General features: G+C 39.4%; 1 long non-coding RNA gene and 1 other non-coding gene across 2 annotated transcripts; one reads left to right on the top strand and one right to left on the bottom strand.

Annotated features, from left to right (window-relative positions):
- Positions 1-774: 774 nt before the first annotated feature.
- LOC139183607 (uncharacterized) lies at positions 775-17,598 on the top strand. Its single transcript, XR_011567114.1, has 2 exons — positions 775-1,072; positions 16,166-17,598. It is a non-coding gene; the product is annotated as an uncharacterized lncRNA (long non-coding RNA).
- On the bottom strand, positions 1,427-1,498 carry TRNAA-CGC (transfer RNA alanine (anticodon CGC)). Its single transcript has one exon. It is a non-coding gene; the product is annotated as a tRNA-Ala (tRNA).
- Positions 17,599-17,838: the final 240 nt, after the last annotated feature.

Here is a 17,838-nt window from a genome sequence, read left to right on the forward strand (position 1 = left end):
AAAATGAAGCTGCTTACAAAAGCTGAGCCAATAACAACAATCACTTTATTACTCAACCCTTCCCTCCTACAACCAAATGAAGGTTTTATTCTCAGGAAACAGTGACGCCACCTCAAGGACTGACTAGCCACACCAGTGACATCCTCATCTGGGCTTCTCCCAGGAGAGATGGTAGTCACTGCCTTGTTCCTCAACTAAGGGCCATTATGACAAATCCAAAAAAGAAAAAGAAAAATGCTGTCTTTCTTGTGCTTATTTATAAACAAATGGGTCTTTTATTTTTTGGTGGGGTTTTTTTTTAGGGAAAATTTTAAATATATTCAAAAGCAGAGAGAGACTGTTATAATGCAGTCCCATTGCCTAGTTTCAGTGATGATCAACCCCTGACTAATCTTGTTCCATCTGACCTTCATCTCCAGTCCACACCTCGTTTACCAGAGGCTTCTCCCTAAAACTCTTTCCAAATATTTACTTGGACACTCCTCTCCTGTTGTCCTATAGAGCTGGTTATTTTAACTTTATTTGCAGTAGACGTTTGGGGAGCACAGAGCACATTACTCTGTGTCCAGCACTGGGTCCTGAGGACACAAAGATGAATAGGACATTGTCTGGGTGGTTTACACACCAGGAACATGAAACACAAATATTCCATTTGATTATAATAGGAGGCTGGGGGATGGGCAAAGTTGGTTCCTGACACAGCTTCACACGGGCGACAGTGGGGTTTGTAAATAAAATCATTACTAGCAATCACATGCCAGAGTGGGGGTAACATTTCCAATAAAGTTGCTGGCATGGAAGTGCTTACATGGTATTATTTTTAAAAGGTTGCTGCTGCTGCTGCTGCTAAATCGCTTCAGTCGTGTCCGACTCTGCGCGACCCCATAGACAGCAGCCCACTAGGCTCCTCTGTCCCTGGGATTCTCCAGGCAAGAATACTGAAGTGGGTTGCTATTTCCTTCTCCAATGCATGAAAATGAAAAGTGAAAGTGAAGTCACTCAGTCGTGCCCGACTCTTAGCGACCCCGTGGACTGCAGCCTACCAGGCTCCTCCGTCCATGGGATTTTCCAGGTAAGAGTACTGGAGTGGGGTGCCATTGCCTTCTCCGTTTAAAAGGTTAGAGGGGGTTAAATGAGCTGCTACAATAAGGTGGGAGTTGGTTAAAATGTGAAAGCAGAGCCATTTCTCTCATTGATCAGGCATATTGGGCATGATTTACAGCCTGGAAAATCACTGGACAGTAAAGCCACTGTGATAGCCCCCTGGTGTTCCACATTGTCCCGATCCCCCACTGAAGCCTCAAGATGTGGAGCCTGAGATCAGCTGGAACGTGCAAAGAGAAAGGGTTGGGGAAAAGGAAATATAAATTAGGAGACCCAGGTCTCCTGCCATCTGAGCCACCAGGGAAGCCCAAACAGAACCACCTGGAGATGCCGGGGATCGAACCCGGGGCCTCATACATGCGAAGCATGCGCTCTACCACTGAGCTACATCCCCTGGTAATATAAATTGACATCTCCACAAATGAGTACCAACTTCACAGGTATGAGTCTAAGTTAAAATGTATGTAAAATAGAAATACATATATAACCAACCATAAATGGGAAGAACCTGGGGTGTCTGTGGAAAACCATGAAGAAACTTCACTTGCCCAGGGGCTAATACAAGCCACCTGGTCCAGGGCCGCTGTGTCAAGGAGAGCTGTTTGGAGAGGCAAATTCCAGGCATCAGACCTGAATCATCATTTCCTGAACAAACTGTCTCCACAGTCAATGATATGGATCTTCCCCTACTTAGTTACTCATAAAGCACTAAGATGTGCTCATGCCTGCAGGTCACTCGGAGGGCCAGAGCTTTATCAGCCCGCAGGAACCAGGAGGCTCCCACTTTCTGTACATTTTGAATGAGCAAGAGGCAGGCAGATGAAGAAAAAGGTCTTGGGTGAGGGCATAAATATAAGCCAAAGCATTGAGGCATGAAGCAACATGACCTAGTCATGAAGTATTTTAGCATCAGTGGAGGTTGAGGGCCAGACAAGAGGAGTGGAAAGAAGAGGCAGGTGAGAAAGGCAGGGCCAGGTCTTCCCTTGTCTGGTCAAAGAATAGGGGCTCGGGTGAAGGATTAGAAACAAAGGAACTTACACAATCAGACTTGTATATTGGATTGAGCTCTGTGGAAGGTGAACTAGAGCAGAGCATCCAGGTGGGAATGTGTTGTACAGTGTAAGGCTGAAGGGAGGCGTCCCTCAGCCAGTTCAGAACAGTAACAGGGTTGTTAGGGGCTGAATTGTGCCCCCCTCCCAAATTTCTTAGGTTGAAGTCCTGACCCTCAGGATCTTAGAATGTGATTGCATATGGAAATGGGTCTTTAAGGAGGTAATTAAGTTAAAATGAGGTCATTAGGGTGGCCCCTAATCTTCATTGGGCTTCCCAGGTGCCTGCAACGCAGGAGACACAGGTTTGATCCCTGGGTCGGGAAGATCCCCTGGAGGAGGGCCTGGCATTCCAGTATTCTTGCCTGGAGAATCCCATGGCCAGAGGAGCCTGGCAGGCTACAGTCCATAGAGTCACAAAGAGTCTGACATGGCTGAAGTCACTTACTTAGCACACACACATTCACTAATCCAATATACCTGATGTCCTTAAAAGAAGAGATTAGGACACAAACAGACAGAGAGAAGACCAAGTGGAGAAACAGAAAGAAGATAGTGGGCCACAAGCCAAGGAGAAGAAACTAACCCTGCTGACACATTGATCTCAGACATCTAGCCTCTAGAACTGTGAGAAATAGATTTCTGGTGTCTAAGCCAAGCAGTCTGTGGAACTTTGCTATGGCAACTCTAGGACAGTAATACAAAGGGGTAATAAGAGGTGGACGATGGTCAGAAAACTCAGCAAGACTTGTTGATGACAAGTGGAGACAGAGAAGGAAGAGGCTAGAAGACCTGCTAGATTTCTCATATGATGAGACTTGTGGGGACAGTTCAGTTCAGTCGCTCAGTTGTGTCTGACTCTTTGCAACCCCATGGACTGCAGCACGCCAGGCTTCCCTGTCCATCACCAACTCCTGGAACCTACTCAAGCTCATGTCCATCACGTCGGTGATGCCATCCAACCATCTCATCCTCCTCTTTCATCCCCTTTAGTGGGGACAAGGGCATTCAAATGTAGCAGAGATCCTGAAGAAGGAGCCATTCAGGCTGAGTTACATCTGAGAGCCCATGAGTGGAAAATGCACAGTTGAACATTGAATATTGAGTCAGAAACATTTCACAGAGTGGGAACCATGATTCTTGACCCATTTCTGAGACTGATATCTTGTGTGCTCTCGGAGCTTGTTTCTCAACCTTTAAAGAAAAAAAAAAATAAAGAAAAGATGGGATAGTAATGCTTTCCCTTCTACCTCGGAAAGTTGTTGAGTTCAAATGAAAGGAACATCAAAGGATGACTTAGAAACTTTACTGAGTTCACTTAGTAAAGTTTACTGAGTTTCCTAAGAGCAATTTGCCTCAAAATGACAAAGTGTTTTGTAGGCATGAATTATTTATCAAATCCTGGATCTGGTGGTAAACTGTCCAAATCCTTCGTTTTGCTCTGTTTATCACCAAAGGCTATAACCACATGATGGCAATTTGTGTTTCTAAAAACTTAATCATACTGATATATAATGCTATCTAGTGATAAGGGCTGATGTAACAATTACATGCATTTCTGCAAGATTTTAATAATAGAAGTATTATAAATCAGAAATAAGTTGTTTCATTTGAAACGTTTAGTGAGTCAGAAAGAAATCAGAGAAGTAATGAGCTATAACTTCTTAGATGTTATTGCTTTGATTGTTAAAATCATGAGCTAATGGTTTTGGCATCAATATCATGTGATATTATCACAAAAGCATAGATTGTAATAATCGTAATCAAAGCAAACAATGGTGTGAAATAATTTTTAAACTATTTGAGGCTAAGAACCTAAACACTAAAAATGAAGTGGTATGACTATTTTTCACCATTAGAGGGAAGCAATCCACTGCAATAAATAAATTTCACTCGAGCTTCCCGGGTGCCTCAGATGGTAAAGAATCTGCCTGCAATTCTGGAGACCTGGGTTCGATCCCTGGGTTGGGAAGATCCCCTGAAGGAGGAAATGGCAACCCAGTCTAATATTTTTGCCCGGAGAATTCCATGGACAGGGGAGCATGGGGGGCTACAGTCCATGGGGTCGCAAAGAGTTGGACGCTACTGAGTGACTAACATACTTGGGGTGTTACTGCTGATTGGGCAGGGAGCCTTAAATGATTCTTCTAACACAGATTCTAACATGCTAGATTACAATTTCAAATTCCAATCAAAGAAGGAAAGCCCTTTTTATGTTTTATATAATGTTGTTGGCTATAAAGATAATATGCATCATTCCTCCAGAGGCTGTTGCAGAACCCCAAAGAACAGAAACTGGTAGAATTTCAGAGGTCTTCCATCTTACCAGAAATCTATAAAGTAATAGGTGTGAAAGTTTTCTTTTCTAGCCCTCTGGGAGAACAGACAGTCCTAAAAATAAAAATACTTGGTTAACTGATAACTCACTAAGTATGAAATAGTATATAAGTAGGGCAACCCTCATAAGAAACTCCATTAAATTTTTTAATCCATAAAAAATTCAGTCTTTTTAAAAATTATAATTGTACTAATACATGGCAAGAAAATTTAGAAAACATAAAACTATGGGAAAGAAGATGATTAACTATTACATTATTGATCTTTTTATTTATTTTCTTAAATGGTTACTTTCCTAAGTGACTATATTTAATTAAGACAGTACCTTAAATCTTTTTTAGAGTAAGGAAAAGAGGATAATTAATGGACGGATAAGTTAGGTATATAGATGGACAAGAAACCATCTCAATAGTTTCCAAAGCTGGCTGATAGTCAAAATCACCACATCGAAATTTATTGATGGAGAAAAAGAAGAAGAAGATGGATTCCTGAGTGTGTGTGTGTATGTGTGTGTCTGTGTCTGTGCACACATGTGCACGTTTGTTCTTAGTTTCCTAGCTGATAGTTTAGAATCAACTTGTGGAGCCCACAGAAAACATAGTGTCTAAATGGTAAAGAACTTTAATCCAAATTGCGGAAACCAAATTGGAATTAAACTGCTTTTCAAAAAAATCATTTTGCAATTGGAAAAATTGTGAATGGTATACAGTTGACACATTGACAACTTTAATAATACACTTAGGTCTGTGATATTTTATTAGAGAAAAAAGTTTATTTGAAACTACTTAACTACTGGGAACAATTTGTCTCTGGAAGTATATAAAGATGAACAGGCTGTTGAACAAAGAAATGAGAGTTCTTATTCACTAAAGACCCTCACAATAAAAACAAACAAAAAAATGCACCTCACAGCATTTCTCAGGCCTGTCACTTATATTACAAAGGAAGATTATTCTCCAAGGAGATAAAATTGAAACTTTAAAAACATTTTTTTTTAAAGAGCAATGAATCAAAGAATTGGCTCTTTGAAAAGACTGACAAAACTGACAAATCTTTAGCCAGACTCACTGAGGAAAGAGAAGGGCCACTATGATATTGTCTGTCAATTATAATTGTTTTAAAAAATGGAAAATAAAGAAAAGCAACTACTGTGGGATTCAGACACCACTGAGCCATTGAAGATTTAAAAGATGTTTAAAGGTAGTTATGGTTGTTATCAACAGTTCAGGAGATGTATGGGGGCAGACAGGCCAGAATTCCAAATTTATTCTCCCAGAGAAAGAACTATCTGGTTGGAGAGATTCATAGTTGAGACCTGGATTAAGTATGAAAGGGAGAGGATCTTTATCATTCACAAGCAGGCGACACAGCATTCACGTCAGGAACTTCTGAGAACAAAGTCCAATACTGCGTTGCCAGTATGGAGGCTTCACCTGCCTCTACCAGTAGCACAGGTCAGATATATCCAGGGACCAGAGAGTCTAGAAAAGTCTTTCTGGAGGCCAAAAAGAAATCAGGGCTTCTTAAACAAGCAATGCTGTTATCAATGTTATCCATGGACCAGCATCATCAGCATCACTAAGAACATGTTAGAAATGCAGAATTTGGGGTCTCACCCAAGAACCATTGAATCACATACTGCATTTTAAGTTTACGTTCCCAGCCCCAGTAATTCTATGTATTTGAAGTTGGTCTTCTAGAGCCCCTAACCCATAGTTAGACGAGTGAGTGGTGAATGAACGGAAAAAAGCATTACCAAGGTGAAGTGAAGTGAGTCTTTCAGTCGTGTCCGACTCTTTGCAACCCCATGGACTATACAGTCCATGGAATTCTCCAGGACAGAATACTGGAGTGGGTAGCCTTTCCCTTCTCCAGGGGATCTTCCCAACCCAGGATCGAATCCAGGTCTCCCTCATTGCAGGCAGATTCTTTACTAACTGAGGTATCAGGGAAGCCCACGACCAAGACAGACTTGTTAACTAATAAGTTTAGAAGGACCTTCAGCCTGGGGCTTCAGATGTAAGCACAGAGATATCTGAATCTATAGATTTATCAAACATTGCCAAAAGATAAGAGTACTCAGATCTTAAATAGTGCTTGAGATATAGAAACAGTTATATTTTTATTCTTTGTTTGAATTGATAATGATTAAATAAATCTTTTTTTTTTTTTTTTTTTTTTTAGTAACTCACTTCTCAGAGAAAAAGGTAAAATACTCACTCAGCTCCAAGAAAATTATGACTACAAGTGCAGGACTCACAGTGTTCTGGGCATTCCTCCACCCTCTTCACACATCCTTTCTTCCTTGAATTTATTTATTTATTTATTTTTAAATTTTATTTTATTTTTAAACTTTACATAATTGTATTAGTTTTGCCAAATATCAAAATGAATCCGCCACAGGTATACATGTGTTCCCCATCCTGAACCCTCCTCCCTCCTCCCTCCCCATACCATCCCTCTGGGTCGTCCCAGTGCACCAGCCCCAAGCATCCAGTATCGTGCATCGAACCTGGACTGGCATCTCGTTTCATACATGATATTTTACATGTTTCAATGCCATTCTCCCAGATCTTCCCACCCTCTCCCTCTCCCACAGAGTCCATAAGACTGTTCTATACTGCTGTCTCGTACACAGGGTTATTGTTACCCTCTTTCTAAATTCCATATATATGCGTTAATATACTGTATTGGTGTTTTTCCTTCTGGCTTACTTCACTCTGTATAATAGGCTCCAGTTTCATCCACCTCATTAGAACTGATTCAAATGTATTCTTTTTAATGGCTGAGTAATACTCCATTGTGTATATGTACCACTGCTTTCTTATCCATTCATCTGCTGATGGACATCTAGGTTGCTTCCAGCACTATTATAAACAGTGCTGCGATGAACATTGGGGTACACGTGTCTCTTTCCCTTCTGGTTTCCTCAGTGTGTATGCCCAGCAGTGGGATTGCTGGATCATAGGGCAGTTCCATTTCCAGTTTTTTAAGGAATCTCCACACTGTTCTCCATAGTGGCTGTACTAGTTTGCATTCCCACCAACAGTGTAAGAGGGTTCCCTTTTCTCCACACCCTCTCCAGCATTTATTATTTGTAGACTTTTGGATCGCAGCCATTCTGACTGGTGTGAAATGGTACCTCATAGTGGTTTTGATTTGCATTTCTCTGATAATGAGTGATGTTGAGCATCTTTTCATGTGTTTGTTAGCCATCTGTATGTCTTCTTTGGAGAAATGTCTATTTAGTTCTTTGGCCCATTTTTTGATTGGGTCATTTATTTTTCTGGAGTTGAGCTGTAGGAGCTGCTTGTATATTTTTGAGATTAGTTGTTTGTCCATTGCTTCATTTGCTATTATTTTCTCCCATTCTGAAGGCTGTCTTTTCACCTTGCTAATAGTTTCCTTTGATGTGCAGAAGCTTTTAAGGTTAATTAGGTCCCATTTGTTTATTTTTGCTTTTATTTCCAATATTCTGGGAGGTGGGTCATAGAGGATCCTGCTGTGATGTATGTCAGAGAGTGTTTTGGGCCATAAACCTAGCCTTGGTAAATTCAAAAAAATAGAAATCATTCCAAGCATCTTTTCTGACCACAATGCAGTAAGATTAGATCTCAATTACAGGAGAAAAACTATTAAAAATTCCAACATATGGAGGCTGAACAACACGCTGCTGAATAATCAACAAATCACAGAATAAATCAAAAAATAAATCAAAATTTGCATAGAAACGAATGAAAATGAAAACACAACAACCCAAAACCTGTGGGACACGGTAAAAGCAGTCCTAAGGGGAAAGTTCATAGCAATACAGGCACACCTCAAGAAACAAGAAAAAAGTCAAATAAATAACCTAACTCTACACCTAAAGCAACTAGAAAAGGAAGAAATGAAGAACCCCAGGGTTAGTAGAAGGAAAGAAATCTTAAAAATTAGAGCAGAAATAAATGCAAAAGAAACAAAAGAGACCATAGCAAAAATCAACAAAACCAAAAGCTGGTTCTTTGAAAGGATAAATAAAATTGACAAACCATTAGCCAGACTCATTAAGAAACAAAGGGAGAAAAATCAAATCAATAAAATTAGAAACGAAAATGGAGAGATCACAACAGACAACACAGAAATACAAAGGATCATAAGAGACTACTATCAGCAATTATATGCCAATAAAATGGACAACAGGGAAGAAATGGACAAATTCTTAGAAAAGTACAACTTTCCAAAACTCGACCAGGAAGAAATAGAAAATCTTAACAGACCCATCACAAGCACGGAAATTGAAACTGTAATCAAAAATCTTCCAACAAACAAAAGCCCAGGTCCAAATGGCTTCACAGCTGAATTCTACCAAAAATTTAGAGAAGAGCTAACACCTATCCTGCTCAAACTCTTCCAGAAAATTGCAGAGGAAGGTAAACTTCCAAACTCATTCTATGAGGCCACCATCACCCTAATACCAAAACCTGACAAAGATCCCACAAAAAAAGAAAATTACAGGCCAATATCACTGATGAACATAGATGCAAAAATCCTTAACAAAATTCTAGCAATCAGAATCCAACAACACATTAAAAAGATCATACACCATGACCAAGTGGGCTTTATCCCAGGGATGCAAGGATTCTTCAATATCTGCAAATCAATCAATGTAAAACACCACATTAACAAATTGAAAAATAAAAGCCATATGATCATCTCAATAGATGCAGAGAAAGCCTTTGACAAAATTCAACATCCATTTATGATAAGAACTCTCCAGAAAGCAGGAATAGAAGGAATATACCTCAACATAGTAAAAGCTATATATGACAAACCCACAGCAAACATTATCCTCAATGGTGAAAAATTGAAAGCATTTCCTCTAAAGTCAGGAACAAGACAAGGGTGCCCACTTTCACCATTACTATTCAACATAGTTTTGGAAGTTTTGGCCACAGCAATCAGAGCAGAAAAAGAAATAAAAGGAATCCAAATTGGAAAAGAAGAAGTAAAACTCTCACTATTTGCAGATGACATGATCCTCTACATAGAAAACCCTAAAGACTCCACCAGAAAATTACTAGAACTAATCAATGACTATAGTAAAGTTGCAGGATATAAAATCAACACACAGAAATCCCTTGCATTCCTATACACTAATAATGAGAAAACAGAAAGAGAAATAAAGGAAACAATTCCATTCACCATTGCAATGGAAAGAATAAAATACTTAGGAATATATCTACCTAAAGAAACTAAAGACCTATACATAGAAAACTATAAAACACTGGTGAAAGAAATCAAAGAGGACACTAATAGATGGAGAAATATACCATGTTCATGGATTGGAAGAATCAATATAGTGAAAATGAGTATACTATCCAAAGCAATTTATAGATTCAACGCAATCCCTATCAAGCTACCAACAGTATTCTTCACAGAGCTAGAACAAATAATTTCACAATTTGTATGGAAATACAAAAAACCTCGAATAGCCAAAGCGATCTTGAGAAAGAAGAATGGAACTGGAGGAATCAACCTACCTGACTTCAGGCTCTACTACAAAGCCACAATTATCAAGACAGTATGGTACTGGCACAAAGACAGAAATATAGATCAATGGAACAAAATAGAAAGCCCAGAGATAAATCCACGCACATATGGACACCTTATCTTTGACAAAGGAGGCAAGAATATACAATGGATTAAAGACAATCTCTTTAACAAGTGGTGCTGGGAAATCTGGTCAACCACTTGTAAAAGAATGAAACTAGAACACTTTCTAACACCATACACAAGAATAAACTCAAAATGGATTAAAGATCTAAACGTAAGACCAGAAACTATAAAAGTCCTAGAGGAGAACATAGGCAAAACACTCTTCCTTGAATTTAATCCTTACCTGGATTCAACCAGCCTCCATTTTCATAACTTGTATTTTGCTGTATCCTACTCAAGCTGTTGGGTGTTAATTTTCTAATTTTAGAACCAGATTCTATGGGACTCAGGGAAATACATTTTGATAGTTCTCAAATTTTAGACTCACTTAGAAAGCTTTTTTTAGAAACGTAAACTTTTGATATTCCCAGAGGCTCTGATTCTGAGGGTCTGGGATGGGACTTGGAAATCTATGTTTTTAACAAGTACCCCAGGTGAATTTTCCAAACATGAACCACAATCACACTTTGAGAATGGTGGGCCTGGTTGTTAATGAATATTTCATATTCATACTGGGACAGACTGGGGCCTGGGACCCTTTGCTGCAATGCTTGCACCTGGACAAATCTCTCCTCCAGCAACAAAATACAAAGAAACTATAAGGACTAAAATAATTGTGTGCCTAAACAGTTGGGGCAAATTATGGACAGAAAGATACAAATGACCAAAATACCCAACCACCACTTCTGAAGAGCCAGGAGCAAAATCAGGGTACTGTACATGCTCCCTGCACACAACATCATCTAAGGGGTGGCAAACCACTTAAGCCATCCCTCTGGCCCAACTCCTGGACATATGCCTATTCTCACCCCATATAAAGAACAAGCTGGCCCCCACCATGGCGCCCAGGGAATGAGCATGTCCCTTTTTCCTTCTTTTTGCTCCCTCCTGGGGCAGCAGGGCCTCCCATAAAACCTTGACTGAATTTCTTTTCTGGCCTCTAGTCAATTTCTTTAAGTGGAAGTGTTACTCAGTCTTATGTAACTCTGTGTGACCCCATGGACTATAGCCCTCCAGGCTCGTCTGTCCATGGCATTCTATTGATTGAGGAAGGCCAAGAACCCTGGTCAGTATCAAGACCATCCTCCAAGGAGTGATGATGGGTTAATTAGAACAGTTCCAGAGATGTGCTGGCTTTATAAGCGCTTCTGATGCCAATGAAACCCAGATGAGCTAGGGCACAACTTTGAGAAAATTGCCTAGTGAATCAGAGCCAACAAAGATGTTTCTCTGGCAGGAGGTGTCTTGAAATTTACTCCCTACCACCCAGAGAGTAGAACAGTGACTCACAGTACCACCCATTTGGAAATGATAAAATTGAAGAAAGCATTTTATTTAAGATAGAGAAACATCGATACAAATGTAAACTCTTAACATGGAAAGGTTAGGCCTGAAATGTAAGAGATTTTATATTTTCCAGTAATTATGTATGAATTTGTAAGCAAACTGTCCTAATACTGGTAGAAGCAGTGAGTTGCACAATTATGCAGTTAATGCTGTGATTTTAAGGATATTATAAAGCTGTCACAGTTATTAGGTGAAGGAGAACACAACCAAGATCATTGCAGGTGCTTGGTGGTTAAGCCAGAATGCCTCCCACTTACTGTGGAAGGGCTGGGTGACATTCAATGGCATTACACCTCACTTGCGTGCACATGCACACATACACTGCTGCTGTGTAATAAGAAATGTGATGGCTCAGCATGTCAGGTACATCAATGACACTCACTCTAATAATGAAAGCACATTAAATTCTAAATTCTCTGCACCTTTATTTGAAAACACAGAGGACACATGATAATCGTTAACTTCAGTTGGGCTCTTTTAATGTGCAAAACTTTTCTCAAAGTGCTTTATCTATATTGATTAATTTAACTCTCAAAACAACTGTAGATGGGTATACTCTTACTCCCATTTAGTGAGGAAATGGAAGGCAGAAAAGCATTGAATGACATGTCTGAAGTCACACCAGGAAGTAGTTAGAGGCAGTCTGGTTCTAGAGTCGTTTTCATTTTGCACTGTCTACAATTGGTTTATAAAACAGTATTTATCTAGATACAAATCCTTTGCTGATTACATCCATCAGTTCAGTTCAGTTCAGTTCAGTCGCTCAGTCGTGTCCGATTCTTTGCGACCCCATGAATCGCAGCACACCAGGCCTCCCTGTCCATCACCAACTCCCGGAGTTCACTCAAACTCACATCCATTGAGTCAGTGATGCCATCCAGCCATCTCATCCTCTGTCATCCCCTTCTCCTCCTGCCCCCAATCCCTCCCAGCATCAGAGTCTTTTCCAATGAGTCAACTCTTCACATGAGGTGGCCAAAGTACTGGAGTTTCAGCTTTAGCAATCAGTCCTTCCAAAGAAATCCGAGGGCTGATCTCCTTCAGAATGGACTGGTTGGATCTCCTTGCAGTCCAAGGGACTCTCAAGAGTCTTCTCCAACACCACAGTTCAAAAGCATCAATTCTTCGGCACTCAGCTTTCTTCACAGTCCAATTCTCACATCCACACATGACCACTGGAAAAACCATAGCCTTGACTAGACGGACCTTTGTTGGCAAAGTAATGTCTCTGCTTTTCAATTTGCTATCTAGGTTGGTCATAACTTTCCTTCCAAGGAGTAAGCGTCTTTTAATTTCATGGCTGCAGTTACCATCTGCAGTGATTTTGGAGCCCAGAAAAATAAAGTCTGACACTGTTTCCACTGTTTCCCCATCTATTTCCCATGAAGTGATGGGACCAGATGCCATGATCTTCGTTTTCTGAATGTTGAGCTTTAAGCCAACTTTTTCACTCTCCTCTTTCATTTTCATCAAGAGGCTTTTTAGTTCCTCTTCACTTTCTGCCATAAGGGTGGTATCATCTGCATATCTGAGGTTATTGATATTTCTCCCAGCAATCTTGATTCCAGCTTGTGCTTCTTACAGCCCAGCGTTTCTCATGATGTACTCTGCATAGAAGTTAAATAAGCAGGGTGACAATATACAGCCTTGACGTACTCCTTTTCCTGTTTGGAACCAGCCTTTTCCTATGCTATGGTTTCCCTTTTCATTCTCTCAATGTTCTTTTGTTGAACAGGATTTCTTAATTTTACTGTAATTGAATTCATCAACCATTTCCTTTATTGTTAGAGCTCTTTGTACTCTAAGAATAATCTTTGCCTACCATCAAATTCATGAAATAGTCTCCTATGTTATCTCCTACAAGTTCTATTGTTTTACCTTTCAAATTTACTTAGAAAAGATTTTTGTGTTTGACATAAGGTATATGTCAAAACTTTTTCCCATACAGATATCCAGTTTATTAAAATCAAGACTTTATTAAAAAGACTATACTGTCTCCATTGTTTCACAGTTTTACTTTTATAATAAATCAAGTGCTCATCTAAGAATGTTAACTCATTTTAAAATATCAGTTTGGCATAATTAGTGCATAAGCTAAATTATACTGGAATACTGTTTACATGTTAGAAGACTTTACTAAAACTCTGATCATGATATTCTGATCCCACAAATATTTAAATTTGGATGTATCCCTTTAGTGGAGAGGGTGAAACTCCGTGTATTGTGTGGGATACATGCAATGTCCCATCGTAGCTATATTCTATTCCAGACTTTTCCAAATTGGTATGAAGAGAGTTGTTCTTTGGGGGTCGGGGTGGACAAAATGAGAGGAGGGTTTAGAAATATATGTGGAAAGAAAATTAATCCTTTACCACATAAATTCATCTGTTCACGCCACAGAGTGTGACTGGTCTCTTTTCTACCCTAGGATTTTTCTAAACGTTCAATGTGCTAATAACTAGGGTGTGACACATTAGTAAGCATTTCCCAAACTTGTGTGACCACAAAGCCCTTTGATGTCAAAGCACTTCACTCTCAGCCCAGCCTTCATTCACTGTTTAGCCAAGAGAAGAGAAATCATTAAGTTCCAGCCATCAAACCCATAAAGCCACCTGTATCCGACCTCATGCCTTCTTCAGGTAACTAGGTCACACCCTCCAGTGGAAGGAGCATCTCTTTACCTTGCTCCATTTTCACTTGCTTCCTCTGGACTCGGCTCTGTCCTCTGCATCCTTCCCCTTCCTGGTGGCTGGTTCCTCCCAGAGAAAACCTAAACAGACTTTACATTGCCCCACCCTTTAAAAAAAGACCATGAGGAATTTAAAACAGTACAGCTTCTCTGGAAAATAGCTTGACATTTCTTAAAATACAAAATATACATGTATCATTGTTGTTGTTAATCACTAAGTCGTGTCTCTTTGTGACTCCATGGACTACAGCACATCAGGCATCCTGTCCCTCACTATCTCCCAGAATTTGCTCAGACTCATGTCCACTGAGTCAATGATGCCATCCAACTATTTCATCCCCCTTCTCCTCCTGTCCTCAATCTTTCCCAGCATCAGGGTCTTTTCCAATGAGTTGGCTCATCCCTTCAGGTAGCCAAAGTATTGGAGCTTCAGCTTCAGCATTAGTCCTTCCAATGAATATTCAGGGTTGATTTCCTTTAGCATTGGCTGGTTTGATCTTGCAGTCCACAGGACTTCCAAGAGTCTTCTCCAGCACAACAATTCAAAAGCATCAATTCTTTGGCACTCAGCCTTCTTTATGGTCCAACTCTCACACTCATACACGACTGCTAGAAAAACCATAGTTTTGACTATATGGACCTTTGTTAACAAAGTGATGTCTCTGCTTTTTAACATACTGTCTAGGTTTGTCATAGCTTTTCTTTCAAAGAGAAAGCATCTTTTAATTTCATGTATCATATACTGTGTCATATAACCCAGCAATCATATTCCTGGGGATTTATTCCAGAGAAATGAAACTTATGTTCACATAAAAACCCATACAGAAAAGTTCATAGCAGTTTTATTTGGAACAGACAAAAACTGGAAACAATGAAAATATCCTTCAACAGGTGAATGGCTGAAAACTCCCATGGTACATCCATACCATGGAGTACTTACTATTCAGTAACAAAAAGGAATGAACTATTGGTAAGCAAACTGTGGATGAATCTCAATAGAATAGGATAAGCAAGAGAAAACAATCTTAAAGAGTCAAGTATTAATACTACATGATTTCATTTATATAATGTTCTAGAAATGAAAAAATTTCACAGATGGAGAACAAAGTCATGCTTGTTAAGAACTAGGGATGTGGGAAGGGTGGCACGAGGGAAATCTTTGTGGTTCTGAAATAGTTTTGTATTCTGAGTGCAGTAGTGGTTACACAAATATGCATGTGATAAAAGTAGCATAGACTTATATGCACAATATACCAATGTCATCTCCCTTGTTTTGATATTGTACTATAGTTACCTAGCTGGAGAAGTAAAACCATTGGTGAAACTGGGTGAAGGGGTAAATGGAACCTCTCTGTACTTTCCTTCCAATCTTCCATGAATCAATATTTTTTCAAAAGAAAAAAATCAGTGTAAACAAATAAAAAACATATGAGCTTCCCTAAACCCCATGTTCCCCTTCAAGTTCAACAATATCTTTCTCCACTTCTTTACAGACAGATTTATTGAAGATATTCTCTTTAACTTATATTCTCCATATCTACCTTTTTTTTGCACCATTACTCGATTCACTAATTTATTCATCAAATATTTAAGTGTGTATTATGTTGTATGTACTGTTCTAAGTTCTTGGGACATGTGAATGAACAAAATCTCTTCCCTCATCTAGCTTATGTTTGAGGGAAGGTGGGGGAGACAGACACTAAATAAAGTGAGTAAAACCGTACGTTCAATCGTGATAAATGTTAGGAAGAAAAACAAAGTTGGGAAGAGGGATAGTGCTTGAGTGGAAATAAATGTAATTTAAATAGAGTGTTGAGTAAGGCCTCAAAAAAGGCAACATTTGAGCAAAGACCTGAAGGAAGCAAGGGAGTGAGTTTGGAAGAAGTCTGGGAGCATCATTTCTGGAAAAGCAAACAACTAACGCAAAGGCTATCCTGAACAGCAAGAGCGATCCTGGATTTATCAAGAAAGAGCAAGGAGGCGAGTCTGATAGAGTAGAGAAAGTTGAAGGAGATGAGGCCCAGGAGAAAACTGGCTGGAAGTGGAGAGACCAACCACTTGTCCAACACTGTCATCTGTAAGGTAAGAGATTGTGAAGACCTTGGTGAGTTTTGAACAGTCTGCTATGATCTAACCTACACTTTCACAGGAACTGCTGAGGATGGAAGAATTGTGAAACTGCTCTGGCCAGGGTAAATATCACCTCCACTTTGCATGATCCACTGGGCTCTTCTCAGTCCTTATTCTTACTGAGTGACCTTTTAGCAGCATTTGACCTGCTGACCACTCTCATCATCTAATCAGTATCTTTATCTCCTTCCTCTCAGGCTACTCCTTCTCGGTCTCTTTTCCTTTACCTGTCTCATAAGCACTGGATTTTTCTCAGGATTGTATATGTGGACTGAGGAGTAATAAATTATTCAGTCTGTGATACAGTTACATCGAGAACCATCCTCTTAATTCTTAATTGACAGAGCAACCATAAGACCACATTACACAGAAATGAAGAGACTATAATCTGAAGTCTTAAATAATATCTCAATAGATCTTTACATATTATATTCATCCTCCTCCACATAAATGCATATTCTCCAACTGAGCAGAAAACTGGATTTTCCCCACTGCTGGGCATATATCCAGAGAAAAACATGATCCGAAAGGATATGTGCACACTAATGTTCATCACAGCACTGTTTACAGCAGCCAAGACATGAAGCAACCTAAATCTCCATGGACAGAGGAATGGCTAAAGAAGATGTGGTGGTAAATATATACAATGGAATATTACTCAACCATTAAAAAGAATGAAATAATGCCATTTGTAGCAACATGGATAGACCTAGAGAGTGTTATATTGAGTGAAATAAGTCAGACAGAGGAGGAGAAATAATCCTATGACATCCCTTATATGTGGAATCTAAAAGGAAATGATACAAATGAACTCACTTGTAAAAACAGAAAAATACTCACAGACTTTGAGAACTACATTATGATTGCTGGGGGGAAGGGATAGTTGGGGAGTTTGGGATGGACATATACACACTGCTATATTTAAAATAGATAATCAACAAGGACCTATTGTACAGCACATGGAACTTTGCTCAATGTTATGTGCCAGCCTGGATGGGAACAGGGTTTGGGGGAGAATGGATTCATGTATATGTATGGCTGAGTCCCTTCACTGTTTACCTGAAATTATCACAACATTGTTAATCGACTATATCCCAATACAAGATAAAAAGTTAAAAGAAGAAAACTGGATTTTCTCTTTAAAGGGGTTGAGTCAGAGATGCTCCAGATTTGGGGGTCAAAAGTCCAACTGGGGGAAGGAGGCACCTAAATAAAAATAAATGCAGTCAAAATCTGTGAATTGAATTATATTTGTCAAGACATTCCTCCTTCTGACTTGCTTCCAAAAAACTAGCAGTCAGGCTATTGAAGGACAGACAATGTAATTGCATTGATTTCAACAGCATTAACAAGTATATAAGCTCTCAGCCCTAACTGCTTCTTTGGGTCTTCATTTTTCTTGTGAAGGCTTCCATCACATGTAAAAATTGAAGAATCCTTTTTGGGGAGAAAAGATCCAAGAGGAAAAGCTTATAGATTTTGACA

This window comes from Bos indicus, chromosome 6 (assembly GCF_029378745.1).
Source record: "Bos indicus isolate NIAB-ARS_2022 breed Sahiwal x Tharparkar chromosome 6, NIAB-ARS_B.indTharparkar_mat_pri_1.0, whole genome shotgun sequence".
Lineage (NCBI taxonomy): Eukaryota > Metazoa > Chordata > Mammalia > Artiodactyla > Bovidae > Bos > Bos indicus.